This window comes from Eucalyptus grandis, chromosome 8 (assembly GCF_016545825.1).
Source record: "Eucalyptus grandis isolate ANBG69807.140 chromosome 8, ASM1654582v1, whole genome shotgun sequence".
NCBI classification, from domain to species: Eukaryota; Viridiplantae; Streptophyta; class Magnoliopsida; order Myrtales; family Myrtaceae; genus Eucalyptus; species Eucalyptus grandis.
In genome coordinates, this window is record NC_052619.1 from 24,990,860 (window position 1) to 25,005,500 (window position 14,641).

Below are 14,641 nucleotides of genomic sequence, written 5' to 3' on the forward strand. Positions count from 1 at the left end.
CGCCGCGTCTCATCTCTGCTTCGCCAGCGCCGCCGCGTCTCGCCGCACCGCCGGCTATGATCAAACCCTTGGCCGTTGTTAGCGCAATCGGCCCAAACCCTAGGTTTCAGCCCAAAACCGGGTCGGGTACGGGTCGCGAACCGGGTAGGGTTTTCTATTTACGTGGGCTGTCGTAGTGGGCCATCTGCCTTTGGGTTTGGGCTAGTTTAGTTTGGGCTTGTGGGCTAGTTTGGTATAGACTTGTGGGCTGCTTTGTTTTAAAAAGAGAAGAGAGGAATTCTTGGGTGGGCCTATGCTTCGGGCCCATAGGCCGAACCCGGGTCGGTCGGAGACCGGACCCGATCCGCGTTGAGGCCCGACTGGTCGGGTCGAGCGAACCCGACCCGGTTCACTCTTTTTTTAATCAAAAATTAATTTAAAAAATTTAAAAATTCAAAAAATATTTAAAAAAAAAATCAATCAAAAAATTTACTAAAAAAATATTTTAAAAAAAATTAATTAAAACAATTTCGAAAATCCAAAAAAATATTTAAAATTAGAAATTAGTTATTTTTCTTTAAAAAATTTTAAAAAATTTTAAAAAAATTAATTAAAAATTTCGAAAATCCAAAAATGATGGGGTTTGACTAGGACTTGCCATGTATTGTCATTTTAGTGTAATTAGACCTTTATGTGCTTGTATGTTGATTACATTACATGTTTTATTTGCATATCTAATTATGTTTGATTGCATATGTTTAATTTTATGGCAATTAAGATCTTGATAGTTATGATTATTACTTTAATGATTGCGCACCCTGCATGATCACCTCATATGTTAGTGGATAAGTATAAAATCAATTCAAACTTTGTCAAAAATCATTTTGTTAAAATGAACAAGATTAGGTACAGAAAGGGCACTAATTGGTTAATTAGTGTAATCAAGTCCCGAATCTAGATTCTCTGGATTTGCGTAGGAAGTGATGTACACTCCTATACCTCACTTGGTTTTCTAGCCGACCCCAATAGGCTAGTGGCGACTCCTTTTGTGCAAAAATTCATGAAAAATATCCCAACGTCACGGGGTATGGGCTTGGGAGAGTTCGCGCCCAATCATGGGCCTTAGGCTCGTCCTTTAGCACCCCTAAACCTGCTCCCTCCCGAGGGTAGGTCGCGACAGCTTGGCGACTCCGCTGGGGATTTGGTTTTGAACCTTAGAGGACTTAGGCCAAAATTAATCTTGTTCAAAAAATATTTTTGTTTGGCAGCGAGGATTCCAGGTATGTCTCTAACATTAAAGGTGTTAAATGTTTTTGTAGGATGGGAGGTATAAGGAGAAGTATTTGCTCACCTTTGTCTTGCAGGAAGATGTATGAATGTATGGTTTATTTTTTATGTATGAAGTGTTGATTGCCTATAAATTGTCATGCTTGCATTTTCTGCATTGCACTACACCATAGCACACACTACACCGCCGTGACACTGGGCCGCATAGGATTATTTAGGATTGTGTTAAGGTGGATACCACTCCGACTACAAGCACGTAGTACGAGTCGCCCACCTTAACCCGAAATTTCTTTCTTGATGTCGAGGTCCCCACCTGGTTTTGCGAGCATGCGACACGGGTCGGTCCTTTGACAAAGCCGGAGTCATGGGTAACACGACCTAGCCACGAGCTTGTTGGTTCAGTCCTGTGATCCCATGGCTTCATTTTGAGCCATATAGAGTAGAAATCGAACCACATCTCATGCGCATGACTATGTAAAAAAAAAAGGACAAAGGTTGGCAACCATTGTAAGTGTCATTTTCCTTTTTATTTGTTCATTTTGTATTGCATTTTCATCTTGAAATTCGCGAAAATCAATCGAATGCCCTCGGTGATGCAAGCTTATGATTGAAAAATTGGCAATCACTTTTGACAAGTGAGCATTTTGAATGCAAGTTCTAAACACTTTGATTCGGCCCTTTTGAACACATGGTTTTGTTTAAATTTTCAGTTATGGGCTCGAAATCATTTTTAAAAAAAAAAAAAGTTTCGAGGTATGATTTTATATTGAGGCACAAAAATTGAAATTGCATTTTTTTTATTTATCAAATTATCTTATTCTCACATTTGGGACTAAAATGCAAATCATTTTGTGTACAAATTTCTCAAAGTAGAGGTTACCTTAATTTTTGTAAGAGTAAAATTAGAAAATCAATATCTTCGAAAAATAAAAATAAAAATCAATGACACTTTTGCAGACGAAACTTTTGAAATAAAAGTGGAAGTTCGATTGATGGCCGTGGATCAATTATTTTAATGATGTCTTCTCTTATGATAAAATCTTGGCAAAATACTAAAACCCTGTAATAAGAATTATGGGGCATGTATCGTTGCCTTGATTTTATTGTAAGAAGTGACCTCATTGAGATATCATTTTCTTTCATTCATGTACTGACTTTTGTCTATTTGCAGGTTATGCGTTATGCTCCTTGACATTCTTGTGTTGGACCGCATAAAGAAGTGAATTTTAGAATTTGGACAAGAGTTGATTTTTACCATTACTTATACAAGAGTTTCTTGTATTTTATTATTGTCTTTATTCTTGTTTAAGAACCATGTTTTTCTTTTTGAGTTTTGATTGCGAATCCGATTGTTGCTTTTGTAAATCGCGCAACTCAAATTTTTAATGATGGAATTCAATTTCATGAAAATCATCATTTAAAAAAACAAAAGATAAAAACAAAAATAAAAAAAAGAGAGCAAATTCAAAAGTGTTTTAAGTGAACCTATACGTTTGCCTTCCAAAATGAATTTCAAGAAAATGTTGCTTAATGCCCTCTCTTCACGTAGTCGTTTTCTTGGGCTCATCGAACTCGAAGAGCAAGCATGTGTTGAGGGTCGGCACCAATTTTTCATAGAGGCGGAATGAAGTTGAATTCCATTCTAGGAAGTTTTGTTATTCGCAAATTCCTTAGATGCCAAAACAACCCATCAATCTCGTTCACTTTGCATGATGAGACAAATGAAGGGAGTTGCCAAGCATCCAAAAAGGCGAAATTGAAGGAAGAGTAAATTGTATCAATTCCAGTTATTCATTTCTGATACCGTTTCTGGCTTGATTTTCTTTTCATTGTCAAGGAGACATCAAGAGTACCAAGTTTTGTAATGTTTCAACAAATGCGATGGAGCATTATTAAGTCATGTTCATCCTAAACAAAGAATGATTCAAATGAAACGGATGCGCAATATTATTCCTTCCTCCATGAGAGATACATTGGGATGTTGATCGCTTGACTCTGAAAAGGATGTATCTCGTTCCTAAACTTCATTTCTCTTCAGTATAAAAAACTAACATATCGGTTTCTTTGGTACAGGACGGACTCGAATGGAACACAGGTTTGTCATATAAAGAGTGGGAGAACGACGTTTGATTTAAAGAAAAATATCTCATTCATCCACCAATGAAGTGTGTTGGAACAACATTGCCTAATTCATCAAAAAGGATGTATCGTTCCTCATTTGGACCTAACTAAGAATGGTGATAACTTGTTTGATCTCTCCTTTTTACAGGATGATATATAAAAAAGTTGCACCTTGACCATAGAAGCAGCGCCTTCCACCAAGGAATCAGGAAGACATCAAGCACTTAAAGGCGAATGCAATGGAGTGGTATTGTCGAGTTACCAAATATCCACGAATGTGAATCCAAGAGATGTTAGTGCCCAAAAGATGAAAGCGAATGAAGGGTAACAATGTATCGTTTCCAACATTTCATTCCCTAAAGATTTTTGCACTAACATGTTCTTTAACATTTTTTACAGGGTTACGGGTCACCATGACGCAGGTAAGTACCCTTATTCTCTTCTTCTTTTTTTTTTAAGTAAAAATAAAAATAAAAATGGAGAATTTCCATTACAAAAAATAACCTGTTATTACAAACCTTTTGAGCATCCTTTTTATCCCAAAATTGTTTTTCTCGTCTTGTGGATTATTCATTTTGAATCAAAGTTCCCTATGGAGGTGATATACTCGAATGATCTCGAGTGAAATAGAAATGTTAACCATGCCAAACAAGAAGTGCTTAGGATGAAGAGGCAAGCTCATTTCCAAACACGTCCTTCGAACACTTTTGAGAGTTGAGCATTATTCAAACACTTTTGAGAGTTGAGTGAAAAGAGGCCTTCTCTTAGGACGAATGATTCATTCGCATTGAGCGCAAAGATCAAAATGATAAGACATTTCCTTCATCAATCCCAAGCATTGCATTGATCCCTTGTTACCCATTTGGGCTAAAAAAAAAGATGATCCTTCAAAGTACCCCTATCGAGAACGACCCTACATTGGGGCAATATAGGAGGTTACGGTCGTGTCGTAAAACGAAAGGTTGAGAAAGATTCTATTACTTTCACTTATATCAATCTTCTTGTGGTAGCTTCAGAGGAATTCTCATCGGAGCTTGACTCATCCCAAGGTGAAGAAGAGCATTTCCTTCTCTACCCAAACACTAATACCCATTGCTTTAACCAATTTGGGCCTGATTATTCATTTCCGAACCTCGAGCGGTGGTCATCTTCCTTCAGGGCAAGGCATAAGAATTGACCAAATACAATTGACAATCACAGGAAAATGTGAAAAGCATCTCGAAAGTCATAAGCTACCAAAGTTCAAAGAGCAAAAAGCTCAACAAACTAGGGGGCATAAAAAAGCAGAGTGCCTGGTAAAAGCAAGGCCAATGCCCGTCAAGAAAAAGAGCCAAAAGGCCGCATCTTATGTGAAAGAAAAATTATCAAAATCCAAGTGCCTGCGAAAAAAGATCATCGCAAAGGACAAAGGAAATTAGAGAAAAGAGCAAAGCTCTTATGCAGAAATAATCAGTGAATGAACTCTCGAGATGTGCTGTGTTTCAAGAGCCAAATGCTTTCGAAGGTCAAGTGACCCGGTCACGATGCCATGATGATCATGACTCTTAAAGACCCTCTTGAAAATTTTAAGCCTTTCAAGCCTTTCCCGAGCCAACATTATAACCCTTTTTTTTCCGAAGCCTCTTCGATTGGGATGATTTGAGTGAAAATGAGAATACCACAAAGAAGCTACGTTTGAAGGAGTGGAAATAATTCTATCTTGTCTTATCTTCCAAGTTCTCGACTCGTAAACCCAATGAAGATAGCGGCACATGTTCCTTTATTGGCCTCAAAGCAATCATTACTTTGTGTAAGCCCTAACAAAGCCTATATTGCGGTCCTTTCAAAAGACCTTTTTGATCGATTAGATTGTGCCCATTGCGAATGTTTCAGAAAGCCTTCGACATAGGCTACGTGAGATACTTTCAGCAATCGGTTACTTCCCACGTGAATGGATGGGATCAAGTAGCCATTTTATCGAGAGTATGTGAGAAGCCCTTTCACTGAAAAGCTCCGGTTGGCATGCTTAATGAGTCTTTTTCATGAATAGAAATCATTCTGGTAAAAACTTGACTCCTAGATAATTTGATGATCAATGATATATCCATACCAAGATGACAATTTTGCGCCACATGATGCTGATGGACATCGAATGTTTTTCTAAAGCATGCGGACTTAGCTTGATTATTTTGTTAAACTATTGCTGCAATTTGCCAATACATCTCTTGATGACGTCTCTAATGACATTTGCTTAAGTTGAGTTTGTGGGATTCATCAGTGAAGCCATGCAGTTTTCTAAGGGGTTAGCGGGTGCTTCCCTAAAAACCAAAGGTTCATGGTCAGCCTTAAACCATGTCATCTCCAAAGGTTTATGGTCAGCCTTAAACCATGTCGTCTCCAAAGGCATATGGTTAACCTTAAACCATGTCATTTCCAAGATTGGTGGGTTCATCCGTAAACCATACTTGTCTGCCTCTTAATCGAAATCCGTTCATACACGGTGAGACTATCATTCAATCGAAATCCGTTCGTACACGGTGAGACTATCATTCGATCGAAACCCGTTCGTACACGGTGAAACCTACCTCTTAGTCGAAACCCGTTCGTACACAATGAGACTATTATACCCAATCAAAACTCGCTTTTACACGATGAGACCTTAGTCATTCCCCTTATTCTCATGACCCGGAGAGCTTTGTATCCTGGAGTCTTCCCACCTTCTTATGACTCGGAGAGCTTTGTATCCTGGAGTCTTCCTCACTTCTTATGACAGGAGAGCCTTGTATCACGGAGTCTTCCTCATTTCTTATGACTAGGAGAGCCTTGTATCCTAGAGTCTCTCACTTTCTTATGACCCGGAGAGCTTTGTATCCTGGAGTCTTCCTCACTTCTTATGACCCAGAGAGCCTTGTATCCTAGAGTCTTCATCACTTATTATGACCTGGAGAGCCTTGTATCCTGGAGTCTTCATCACTTATTATGACCCGGAGAGCCTTGTATCTGGAGTCTTCCTCACTTCTCATGACCGAAGAGTCTTGTATCTGGAGTCTTTCTCACTTCTTATGACCCGGAGAGCCATGTATCCTGGAGTCTTCCTCACTTTTTATGACCCGGAGAGCTTTGTATCCTGGAGTCTTCCTCACTTCTTATGACCCGGAGAGCCTTGTATCCTGGAGTCTTCCTCATTTCTTATGACCCGGAGAGCCTTGTATCCTAGAGTCTCTCACTTTCTTATGACCCAGGAGGAGAGCTTTGTATCCTGGAGTCTTCCTCACTTCTTATGACCCGAGAGAGCCTTGTATCCTAGAGTCTTCATCACTTATTATGACTGAGAGCCTTGTATCCCGGAGTCTTCATCACTTATTATGACCCAGGAGGAGAGCCTTGTATCCTGGAGTCTTCCTCACTTCTCATGACCCGGAGAGCCTTGTATCCTGGAGTCTTCCTCACTTCTCATGACCCGGAGAGCCTTGTATCCTGGAGTCTTCCTCACTTCTCATGACCCGAAGAGCCTTGTATCACGGAGTCTTCCTCACTTCTCATGACAGGAGAGCCTTGTATCCCGGAGTCTTCCTCACTTCTTATGACCCGGAGAGCCTTGTATCACGGAGTCTTCCTCACTTCTTATGACTCGTAGAGCCTTGTATCCTGGAGTCTTCATCACTTCTTATGACCCGGAGAGCCTTGTATCTTGGAGTCTTCCTCACTTCTCATGACCCGGAGAGCCTTGTATCCTGGAGTCTTCCTCACTTCTTATGACTCGGAGAGCCTTGTATCCCGGAGTCTTCATCACTTCTTATGACCCAGGAGAGCCTTGTATCCTGGAGTCTTCATCACTTCTTATGACCGGAGAGCCTTGTATCGGAGTCTTCATCACTTCTTATGACAGGAGAGCTTTGTATCACGGAGTCTTTCTCACTTCTTATGACACGGAGAGCTTTGTATCTGGAGTCTTTCTCACTTTCTTATGTCCCGAGTCTTGTATCCTGGAGTCTTCATCACTTATTGTGACCCGGAGAGCTTTGTATCCTGGAGTCTTCCTCACTTCTTATGACCCGGAGAGCTTTGTATCCGGAGTCTCCCTCCCATCTTATGACGGTAGGCTACGAGCCCGGAGTCTTTCTTCATCTTATTGGCAAGACGTGCTTTCATAGTTATGAATCCTTTTTGTCGACCGACGCGTGCCTAGGCACTCGGGGTCTCTCTACCACTGTAATAATTTAGGTATCTTTTGTCTTTGAATGCAATATCTTCGAGACTACATTCAAAGAGGGGTAACTGTCGACACCTAATTTTTGTTTTCCAATACATAGAAAAATTAGAGAAAAAGAAAAAAAAAAAGAAAAAGAACAAAACAACAAAAAAATGCAGCTTTTTTTCCCTCGTGCGGCCCAAGCCCGTTTTCCCTTTGGCTGGGCCCACGCCAGCCTTCTCCCTCCTCCACCTTCGCATTTGAAACCCTAGAACAGAGGGGTGGAAAACGGGGGGGAGAGCTTGAAAGAGGCAAACAGAAAGGAGGGGGAGAAACCAGCAAAGAAGAAGGGGCCGTCACCGTCCCTGTGCCGGCCATACCATCCCGGTCATCCCTCGGCGCCGTCGCCGCACCGGATCTCTGCTGAGTCGCTGTCGCCCACCACCATCCGCTTCAATGTAGACCCGACGCCGTTCGAGCCGCTGTGACCCGCCGGTCGCTTGCCGCCTCCGTCCCGGTAGACCGCTGCCGCCCGGGAGCCGCGACGCTGCCACGGCCACCGCCTCCACCCTTGCCTACCTCTTCACCCCGAGCCACGAAGTTCTTTGCGGCTCGTGCCGCCGGCGTCGCCCGACCAAGCTGCGACGCCCGCTGTCTCACCGGAACCCGAGATCGGAGCGGAGGAGTCGGCGTTAAGAAGCAATGCGGTAGAGAGGAAAGAGAGAGAAGGAACGAGAGGGGAGGAGGGTAGCGCGCGCCGTCCCGCGCCGTCCGAGTCGCTGTCCTCCTCGCCGCCCTGCTCAGGCCCTGTCCGGTGACCACGCGCCTCGGTGTCGTGTTGTTGATCCTCGGCGAGCCCTTTGCACTTCCATTCGTCGTCGCCACCGCCACAGCGGCTCGATTCCATCGCCGTCCTTGCTGCCGCCGCCGTAGTCCGCCACCCACCGTGCCGCAGTCGCCAAGTCGCCGGCGTCCCGAGCATCCCCCTTCGACGCGCGAAGCCCCAAGCGGCCTTGACCACAATCGGCGAGCCATCGCACGCCTCGCCTCTGGTCCAACACGCAGCACCAGCCCCCGAGCCGCCTCCTCGCTGCCCGGCCGTCTCTTGTGCGCCCTCCGAACACCGCTTCCTGCGGCCCGAAGCTACGACGCGGCCATCGCGAGTCCTCGCCACCTCAAACCGCGCCGTCCTCGCCGCCGCCCTCCCGAGCTCGCCGCCGCTTACGCCGGCGGATCCCGGAGCCGGCCGCCGCGTCTTCGCCTGCTCCCGCCGCATCGCCGCGTCTCCGCCTCGCCGCCGCGCCGCCGCGTCTCCGCCGCACCACCGCTGCCCGTCAAGCCCGCCTTTGCCGTTGTTAGCGCCGCCCGGCAAACCTAGGTTTCAGCCCAAACCCGGGTCGGGTACGGGTCGCGAACCGGGTAGGGTTTCTATCCACGTGGGCCTGTCGTAGTGGGCCATCTGCCTTTTGGGTTTGGGCTAGTTTAGTTTGGGCTTGTGGGCTAGTTTGGTATAGACTTGTGGGCCTGCTTTGTTTTAAAAGAGAAGAGAGAGGAATTCTTGGTGGGCTATGCTTCGGAGCCCACTTGGGCCGAACCCGGGTCCGGTCGGAGACCGGACCGATCCGCCGTGGACCGGGTCGGGTCGGCGAACCCGACCCGGTTCACTCTTCTTTTTTTAATCAAAAATTAATTTAAAAAATTTAAAAATTCAAAAAATATTTAAAAAAAAAAATCAATCAAAAAATTTACTAAAAAATATTTTTAAAAAAATTAATTAAAACAATTTCGAAAATCAAAAAAAAAAATATTTAAAAATTAGAAATTAGTTATTTTCTTTAAAAAATTTTAAAAAATTTTAAAAAAAATTAATTAAAAATTTCGAAAATCCAAAAATGATGGGGTTTGACTAGGACTTGCCATGTATTGTCATTTTAGTGTAATTAGACCTTTATGTGCTTGTATGTTGATTACATTACATGTTTTATTTGCATATCTAATTATGTTTGATTGCATATGTTTAATTTTATGGCAATTAAGATCTTGATAGTTATGATTATTACTTTAATGATTGCGCACCTGCATGATCACCTCATATGTTAGTGGATAAGTATAAAATCAATTCAAACTGCCTGTCAAAAATCATTTTGTTAAAATGAACAAGATTAGGTACCGAAAGGGCACTAATTGGTTAATTAATGTAATCAAGTCCCCGAATCTAGATTCTCTGGTTGCGTAGGAAGTGATGTACACTCCTATACCTCACTTGGTTTCTAGCCGACCCCAATAGGCTAGTGGCGACTCCTTTTGTGCAAAAATTCATGAAAAATATCCCAACGTCACGCGGGGTATGGGCTTGGGAGAGTCCGCGCCCAATCATGGGCCTTAGGCCCGTCCTTTAGGCAATACCCCTAAACCTGCTCCCTCCCCCCGAGGGTAGGTCGCGACAAGTCTAACATCATTTTTTTAGTATAACGGATAAAAGTCGAAGCAAATAATTCATCCCTTGATTGCCATTTGAGAAGAGGTTGAAAGCGACAAAACGAAATGGCATAAAAAGCCCAAGAGCCTCTCTTTTGAGAATCAATCTTTGTTGGATTTCATAAACTTTAACATAACGGAACTGCTGACCCTGATCGAAAGTCCCATTTTTTAGCATCATAACACAGTTTAATCTACTAACCTCGAGGAAGAAGAGTTACCCGAGTTGCAATTATGATAGGGGACTGTCGCACCACATGCCTTGCTATGTGACACGAGTCAACCGCCACATGCGGATTACTTGGACGTGTGATTTAATTTAATTAATAGAGAGTATCAGACTTGAGATTCTCCTTTTATATAAAGTTAGGGTAGACATAAAAGGTGAAAGTGGTTTGGATGAGGCTGGTCTGTGGAGAGGGCATGCATTGGATTTTCCTTTTCGATCTTCATTAGTTTGAGTGCAAGCAGAAGTTTTTTTTTTTTTTTTTTAATAATGTTAAGTTTGTTGCAATTAAGTTGGAGTTTAATTAGAACAGTTTGTACTGAAGAATCGGTCATGTCTAAAGTGAACTCATAACAATGAACATTAGACAGTAGGGTTTGATGAGGACAATTAATTTCTTGGATACGTTGTTCTACTTTCCATCAATTTTGCACTTCCTATATATTACACTCGTATTGTATGAGCTAAGCTTAGGGTGATTCAATCTAATATTAGGGGCGGCTAGCACTTGCAAGGGAGTGATTGCCAACATAAACAAGGATTGATATGTCTAATTATTGTAAAACTCTAGCTTTAGTGGAATTACTAGGAATATATGCTCAAATCAAACTCTTCTTCTTGAACTAATTACAAACCGGGTAACTTCTAACAATTTACCCATATAACAGAAGCATCGCTATTCTAGTAATTGGTCTAAGTACAAGATCATTCGCCCCGGAAGAGAGATGCCAGAGGAGTTTGTCCTTGTTGAAGACGATACCATATCTTTCAAGGCTTCGCAAGACTTGTATGACAAGTTCATGGCATTGTATCTCTGTGTTGTCTTTAGTGTGGAAGATGGAATAAGGGAAGTATCTTTTGACATCATACCACATGTTAATGGCCAAAGGCGGAATGAGGTATCGGGAACTCTCGGTTCATTTGATACGAATCACGTGTGGTTTCAACTTATCTATCCAAATGTGCTGTGGGGATTCTTGGAGGGAGCAGTCGACTTTGGTCGATTTGATGAGAGTTTTCTACAATTTAGCCTTAAGATTAGAGTAGTGGGTGCAACCTTGAAAAAGTTGGGATATGTGATGCAATCCAAGCGATTAGAGGATGCTTTGAAGGTTGAGATTGAACAGAATGGATTAATGGAGTCAGCTGCACTCTTTGATCATTACGAGAATCCACTGTACTATGCGAGCTGCGCATGGGGGAGATTGATATGGGATCTCAAATATAGGCGTGGACGGAGAGACTCGATAAATTAGAAGAGGGGCATCACAGCATGGGGGCGGGGCGCTGCGAGAGATAAAGCAGAGGTTTTGCGAAAAGATTCGGAGTGATTTCCAAGTCATTTGTATTAGGTGTTGTGTGAATGCGTGAGTGATTGATGGTGTCAGTTTGTATAAGGGTTGCGAGTGTGTCTTATTTTGGTTTTTGTCAATTTCTATTTTTTTCTTCCTTTTGTGGCCAAATGGGCGGGCGGGTAAAATTCATCCCTTTCTATATTTGGGCCAGTCTCTCGCGTTGGTTCTTCTTTACTTCTACTAAAAAATCATTTAATTAAAGATCCATTCCAAAAAGAAATTGTTATTTGTATTATTAATTGAGCAAATCCAATGAGCATTTCCATCTCAAGCTTTTGCCAAAAAAATAAAAATAAATTATATAGACATCCCATGCATATATGTAGAACTCATATCTTGAGATAACGAAGATGATTCGCAAGTTACCGATTAACGTCTTATCTTCTAAATATGAATTCAAAATAATTCTCTAGTATTTATTGTCTTACCTTCTAAAAGGGGTTAGAATCTCTACATACTAGCAAATATCACAGCGTTGTGTGTACATAAGAAATTAATATTTAAAAGTTTAAGAAAGTTTGATAAAGTAAAGATAGTATTTGCTTGTAGTAAACATGAGAGTAGCATTTTGCTATACTTCTTGTCTTGTCTCATTGTACTTTAGCTTTGGATCCTAAATTTTGTAGCACTTAATATTAAATGCTACTAATTTTAAGAAATTTCTATGAAATTTTAAAAGTAATTTGAAATACTTGCTTTTTTAGGGATATTGTGATCTCAAACAAGCAAAAGATTTATATAATCAGATTTACCATAAAAGTTATATGTAATGTCACGTTACTGATTTGAGTAATATTGTTACATAATAGTCAAGACTATCTTATTTGGTAATATTTAAGTCATCAAATCATAGAAAGAAATAATTGGCAAAATACACAACATGAGGAACGTGATTGAGCACGATTCATTATTGCTTCCGATAACAATAGTAATCATACTTATATAAAGTATACCAGAAAAAATTTATCGTGACAAAATATAACCTATTTAGCTAACTGAAAAAAATGTATGAAGCTTATATATAACTAACTCTCAAGTGATATAAGTTTTAAGAACTCCATGCACTCGCTCATCTCTCAATTAATTTCACAAAACTGCCAACCCTATGATTGGCCTATGTAGAGTTTATTTAGCTAAAAGGACAATTGCTTGTAGAATATCATCGCTAAACTCTCATTACAAATTTATAATTGGCTACTTTGAAATGTAACTCATTGTTGACATTTGGGATTTCGCGGACAAATCGAACACGCAATTTTTGTGATACGTGTAAAAATAAATGAATAAAAGGGCAATAAAAAAATGATGGAATAAATAAAAATTAACCACCATGGAAAAAGGCCTCGATCCGATCCCGTAGCATTTCGAAGACTCCGCCCAGCCCATTCCGTTCCTCTGGCTACGTAGTCGGAGCTGTCGCCTCTTCCTTCCGGCTCCATCGCCATCAATTGATCGTCTATCCCATCTCCGATCGGTGACAGCCGCCGTCAAATCTCCATCGCCGGTCAGCGCAACCTCGGCCGTGACGGAGCAACGAACGGACGCTCATCACCACTGATCGAACCTTCTCTTGTGCTCTTTCTCCCTCTCTTGGTGCGCGCGGGAGAGCTGAGGAACCGAGCGAAGCAAAGAATGCACACGCACAGACCGAGAAAAATATCTTCCTTCCTCATCTTGAGCGCTTCGGACCGAATCCAGTGTCCACGCCCGCGGTCCAAGCAATTTTGTCGCAGAATCGATTGGTCGCCTTAATTCCGTCTTCGTGAGATTCTCCAAGTCTTTCAGTGTCTTCATTTATTAGCAGGTAACCATTCGGATCGGATCTCCCCGAGGTAGGATGCAGTCGATTCGTCGAGACTCAATCATACGATTGTTCTGCGTTTGAACTTTGCCTTTTGCCAAGAGCTTCAAATTGTTATCTCAAATTGCTCATGTTCTATTGCTCGCCGATCGATAGGAATTCCTATTTGTAGAACACCTCATCATTCATGATCGCCACCTGTTCGATGTTTTGCCTCACAGATGATAATGACGAATTTGTCTTCATCATTGATCAATCTGAGATTGCATAGGAGTGATCTGGATGTTCTCGTTCGACATGCTGATCATATATTGTGAATTTTGATGCTTCATCCTTTGATGGCAGAGAGTTCTCTTTCCCTTGGTGCTTCGGCTTACTTTGTCTCCTTTGGTTTGTGACTGAATTGTTGTCTAGTATAGCAGTAAGTCACTATACATTGGTGGTGAATAAATCACAGCCAAGCTATATCAAGTTCAATCTCGTTTTGATGCTCATAAAAGACCATTCCACCAAAGTTTGAGAGAGAGAGTCTTCAACCTAATTTAAATTCAAAATAAGCAGAAACGGTACAAGAAATGCTCAGGGATTGGAAGTTTAGTTAAGTTGACAAAACATGGATATGTGAAAGCAGTTAAGTTAAGAAATCATGGATATATAAAAGAAGTTAAGTTAAGAAATGGACATCGACCTAGTAATAATCAAAGGGAATTTAAGACTTATGAATAGATGCAGAGGAAAAAGATATGTTGAAATCATGCTCGAACCCTGCCAAAATTACTGCTGATTTCCCTTTGAGTATTGTTGTAACGTCGATGTCAATGTCTCCATTCGAGCATCATTTGTACAAACTGTGATTAATTTCAATTCCAGCAATGTTAATGTCCTCGCAATCTTGTTTTCAGTTAATTTTGTTTGGCTCATTCCTTTGAGTGTAGTGTTCTTTGCTTTGATTTCCTTTATTCCCTGCATCGCACCTTTAAATAATTCACAGTACTTTCACTTTAATTTCTGAGCAATTTGCTATTCCTGTCATTTAGATCGATTTCCATCAAACCATTTCATCCATTGCTTCCAGGAGCTAGCATGCATACATGCACACAATCAAAGCCATCTTTGGAAAAATTGTCTGTGAGCAGTTTAATTACTTTAGAGCCAAGCTAGAATCAGAAAGTAAGCTTGTAATTTTGTTTTCCCAATTGCTTGATAGTCTGATCAACTTACAT